The sequence below is a fragment of the Somniosus microcephalus genome, chromosome 6 (assembly GCF_052327205.1).
Source record: "Somniosus microcephalus isolate GS21.2 chromosome 6, FLI_Smic_1.0, whole genome shotgun sequence".
Lineage (NCBI taxonomy): Eukaryota > Metazoa > Chordata > Chondrichthyes > Squaliformes > Somniosidae > Somniosus > Somniosus microcephalus.
In genome coordinates, this window is record NC_140992.1 from 43,719,414 (window position 1) to 43,725,088 (window position 5,675).

Sequence of the window (5,675 nt, forward strand, 5' to 3'; positions counted from 1 at the left end):
TTTCCCTACAAATACTGATTTCATTCAGTCCTCCTGCTCATTAGACCCTATGTTCCCTGACATCTCTGGGAGGTTATTTGTGTCCTCTTTTGTGAAGACAGAACCAAAGTATGTATTTAATTGGTCTGCCATTTCTTTGTTCCCCTTTTATAAATTCCCCTGATTCTGACTGCAAGGGACCTACGCTTGACTTCACCAATCTTTTTCTCTTCACATATCTATAGAAGCTTTTACAGTCAGTTTTTATGTTCCCTGCAAGCTTACTCTCGTACTCTATTTCCCCCCTCTTAATTAATCCCTTTGTCCTCCTTTGCTGAATCCTAAACTGCTCCCAATCCTGAGGTTTGCTGCTTTTTCTGGCCAATTTATATGTCCTCTCCTTGGATCTTATGCTATCCCTAATTTCCCTTGTTAGCCACGGTTGAGTCATCTTTTTTGTTTTATTTTTATGCCAAACAAGGATGAACAAATTCTGTAGTTCATCTATGCGATCTTTAAATGTTTGCCATTGCCTATCCACCGTCAACCCTTTGAGTAACATTCCCCATTCAATCCTACCCAACTCACGCTTCATACCATCGTAGTTTCCTTTATTTAAATTCAGGACCCTAGTCTCTGAGTCAACTACTTCACTCTCCATCTTAATGAAGAATTCGATCATATTATGGTCGCACCGCCCCAAGGGGCCTCGCACGACGAGATTGCTAATTATTCCTTTCTCATTACATAATACCCAGTCTAAGATGGCCTGATCTCTCGTTGGTTCCTCGACATATTGATCCAGGAAACCATCCCATATACACTCCAGGAATCCCTCCTCCACAGTATTGTTACTAATTTGGTTATCCCAATCTATATGTAGATTAAAGTCACCCATGATAACTGCTGTGCCCTTATTGCACGCGTCTCTAATTTCCCGTTTAATGCCATCCCCAACCTCCGCATTACTATTTGGGGGTCTGTATACAACTCCCACTAATGTTTTCTGGCCCTTGGTATTTCTCAGCTCTACCCATACAGGTTCCACATCATCAGAGCTAATATCCTTCCTTACAATTATGTTACAGGAAACTTTCTGATATCTGGCACTGACGGGACCGAGCTGGTGCCGTACCATCAAAAGTGCCGGACATACCAACGTTAATGTTGAAACATATGGAACTGAAAAGCTCCGTGTGAATCAACAAACCCTGTTGCTTAGCAACAGCTTCAAAACAGTCGGCTGCAGCTGCAAGCTTCTCTAACTGAAGCTGTTGCTATAGCTACAGATCTTGCAGTGCCTGACTGGGGGGGAAAAAAAGCAACGAGAACTAAAAAACCTTATAGAAAACAGCTCCTGATTTTTGCCGTTAGATTGAGTATTCCAGACATATAACCTCCGGATAAACCAAAATTTCCTATAATCTCTTTAACCAGCAATGCTACCCCACCTCTTTTTCCTTTTTGCCTGTCTTTCCTGAATATTGAATACCCCTGGATGTTGAGTTCCCAGCCTTAGTCACCCTGGAGCCATGTTTCCGTAATCCCAATCATATCATATCCGTTTACATCTATTTGCGCAGCTAATTCATCCACCTTATTACGAATACCTTCGTTTGCATAGTTTACCTCGAGGTCCAGGCTTCCCTGGAATTTTTTCTCCAGAATAGTTGGAGCATTACCAGCCTCACCGCATTCCCAGCATAGTCAGTTTGACAAATTTCCTAGGATGCATGAATTAGTAACTTTTGAGTTCAAGTAGAATGGTGTCTCCCCTCATCCTGTGAACATTTGTGAATTTATTTGCCTCTTCCAAACAACTTTTGTTTTAGATTTTTGTTAACCAAAGGCATTAAGGGATATGGGCCAAAGGCAAGTATGTGGTGTTAGGTCGCAGATCAGCCATGATCTCATTGAGTGGTGGAGCAGGCTCGAGGGGCTCAATGGCCTACTCCTGCTTCTATGTTCCTGCGCTCCTAACTTTGAAGCAAACTGGAGATTGAAATTTCGCGCTTTATTTCAGGCACGCTTTACATTAAAAATATTAACAATTGCTCATTTTCTGTAAGAACTCAATGCTCAGGACAGCTATACAACACCTGTGATTGAGCATTGGTGGTTTATTTTGTTGGTATTAGAAAGATCAAAAATAAAGGTTGTTCATCGCATGTATTTCTTTTTGTCAGCGGACAAGATGAAGATTTCATTTTGTTTTTCCAAATGACTTAAGTCTAACTGGAAGATTAAATTTGAATTATTGGGTTCCTCCAGATTGGCTGCTGTCACGTCAATCACAATAAGCTTTTCTTTCCGTTTAAGCTCCAAATTAAGTTAAAAATCTTTCTCTTCTGGAAAAAGACAGTAACTGCATAAATTGTTTTTGAACATTTCATGAGGTAGTTTTTGTTTATAGAAATATGTTCCAGACTCTGTCAGCAAAAACATGAATCATACACTGACTGTGTAAAGGCAAAAGCTGGCTGAAGACAAGAAAACAATGGTGGAGGGGTGCCAATGGGCCAGAAGAGTCATGGACAGGCCTGAGCATGGTGCGGTGCTCCCAGTGGACTGAAAGGGTCTGTTAACACTTTCCGATCTGCCTCAGATAGCTACTGGGCTTCACGGGTCTGTTAACAATTCAGATCTGCCTCAGATAGCTATGGGCTTCATTGATGTCAGCCATTCCTTTTAAGCGGTCTGATCACCTGCTTCTTCACTCCCAGTGCCCTATATCTACTAGTGCTGTAGTGGATCCGAAGAATGTAAAATGAAATACCCTTGTGATTTGGACTGGATTTCCAAGCCTTGCTCCCCACCACATGTACTCATTCAATTTCTCCAAAGGTATACTAAGTTAACACTGGGTGAGACAAAGTTGGGTTCTTAAATCATAAGCTGCTTTATTCCACAGTAGGTAAAATGCACAGAACAATGTGAGTCACTTGAGACAATCGCTACAACTTCTGTTAATATACTGTTGCAAAATTTAAGAACACAGAAGCACTAGCCCACTCTGATGGGTTGCCTAAATCAGCTTAAAAGCTTAATCTCTCTGTACTGTGTCCTAGCGCCCAGGACAATAGTTTGTTCCCTTTGCAGCCTTCTGTTATTCGGCAGAGTATGTGTCTGTGTTCTGATTTTTACAAGCCGGTCTCACAAACCCCCTCATGTAGATCAAAAAAGGTTTCCAACACCGAGATGTGAAGTGTCCTCAATAAGCAGACACAACTAACACATTCTCCATCTTTTGGGTCCCTGAGAACATCATCTCTCATTGTAAATACCATTTGGCGCTTACCAATCCACAACTCCTTTTTAGGCAAGCCTTTGCGTGAAAACACATCTTAAAGCTTTTTTACAGATTCTTTGCATGATTAAAAATGGCCAAAGGATTTTTAATTGTAACAGGTCAAGGACAGTTTGGTCCCCATTCTCCTGAGTCCCTCTTCCTGTCCCGCAAGGTTGCCTGACCCTGGCACCCCCTTCCTGTGCAGATCCCAGGGTGCACACTCGTTGCTCAGAAAGGCCTAGGTAATGCTCTGTGCTCCCAGCCAAGACCCATCTTAGTTATTCCAGATCTTGAAACCTGCCAGTGCTCTCTGAGCCAAAGGCTGCACCTAGTACTGATGAGTTAATGTCTGTGAAGATACAACCTGTGTTCTTATAAAACCTTCTGACCATGAGCAATTTCAAAGATTGTCTATATGTGTGCGTTTAAAATTATAATTTTCTCCCTTTGTCCTGCCCCCATTGCTTGTACAAAAATGTTATGAATAATTTTTCACTATCTTTCATGTATTCATTCAGTCTTTATCCCCTCTATGTCCACATACTGTACTTCTAGAATTATTCCTTCAAAGCAATTGTACTGTGACATCCTCATAACGTGAATTGTTCAAAGTTCCAGTATTGGAATGTGCAATATTTGAGCATAATGGTTGGGAACTAAATTGAAACACCACGCATATTGTGTCTGCCCCAAGTCTTTTTATACTGAATGTTTAATATAAAACAAAAAGCTTTTGGGACTGAATGTACCTTCTAGAAATTACAAAGTTAGAAATGACAAAGTTGGAATGCAGAAAGAACAATGCAACATCCTCAATGTAGCTACCTGCAAGCACCTTGTAATACATAATGTGCCCTGAAAGTATGTAAACTTAGCTTAATTGAGCAAAAAGATTATTTATACAATAAGTCAAAAGAATAATGGTTGTTAGCAAAATTGATTTCAAAAGAGGACCAAGATGCTTCTACCTGGGGACAAGGACCTTCAACTCTGTTCATTCAACAGAGTAACAGCTAAACAGTATTTGCTTAAAACTTCCCATTTACTGTTTACAAATGTAAACTTTCGTCACAGCTTTACTCTTCTGTCACCGATCTAGTCTTTTATCTGATGAATCGGTAACCTCTCATGAAAATAGAACTGGGCAATGCTGCGGAGTTTAAAAATGGACTGGTTTGCCCCAATAGCAGGTTTGACCTGATGGTTTTTACTTACCTGTCTGCTATAAAGAAGACAAAGTAATCCTGGCGTGGAGGTAACTTAGACCAGCAGCTGAGGAAAGTGAATGCTGGAATCTTGAGGGTAAATTGCTGTTTCATTGTGCTGTTAGTTTGCAAGAATGCAAAGAAATGGAATCTGCATCAGGAAATCTGGACAGCCTGGGGATTGGTATTTTTACCCACTTAATCCGCAGAGAGAGACTTAATGGGCCAGAAATTCGGGTCGGAGGCTTCCTGTGGGCGCAAGCCCCCGACCTGCACTTATATAGTGCGCCTGTCAAATCTATGAATAGAGATTGGCCCCAAAACCTAAGTAAAACTTCAAATAATTTTGTTTTTTTAAATCACATTTTTAAAAGAACTATAAATTACATAAATTAAAATTTTTGTTTAATAGTTAATTTTTGAAAAAATAATTAACGTTTTTAACGGGGCTAAAAATAAACTTACCTTTTAAAGTATTTTAAAATGATAAACCTGTGGAAAAAATGTTTTAATTTTACTTAATTAACCTCTTACCTTGTTAAAAGCTGGCCTTGCGCCTGCTTTTTTCACGCGCAGCTGCTAGGGACTTGCCCGCACGGAGAAACCTGTGAGGGGGGGGGGAAAAAATCGGAAGCTCCAGGCGTACGCGCTGCCTCCCCGGCGCACGCGTTTGACCTCCGAACTCCTTCCTTTAAGGGAATGAAAGTTCCGGTTTCCAGCGAATGCGCAGCGTATGCACAAAACCAGCACTTCCATTGGCCTTGCCAAATTTCTGGCCCAATATGTTTAGTGTTTTGTGAGATTGTTGAATCATAAAGTTTTGCATCTTGTGGACTGACAGTAGTTTAACTAGATATTGTAACATTTTATTGTAAAATGAAGGTGCCGAGTGTAACAATTTTTGATCCATCAGATACACGGCATCTGGAGTAAGGGTCCTCTATTTACAATCAGGACATGTCTCTTCTAATCTCCCATGTCTACGTAACTTGAATTCTGTGTTCAATCACTTGTGCGTTTTGGCTGTCACTCCAGACCCAAGCCCATTACTTCTCTCTTTTTTTGGCCTCTCTTGGGGCCCTTCACTCTGGGCAACAGGAAGGGGAGAAGACCCTTCATTTCCTCTTCCAGGATACTTTGCCCATCCCCCTCCCCGCCCCCCCCCCCCCCCCCCCCAAATCCATACCACCTCATTACTGTTG

The 5,675-nt window shown here is 41.2% G+C and overlaps 1 protein-coding gene across 1 annotated transcript in view; it reads left to right on the forward strand.

Moving 5' to 3' along the window:
• Positions 1 to 5,675, forward strand: part of psmd1 (proteasome 26S subunit, non-ATPase 1) — a 133,490-nt gene that overhangs the window by 59,424 nt on the left and 68,391 nt on the right. The gene's annotated exons all lie outside the window — the stretch shown is intronic.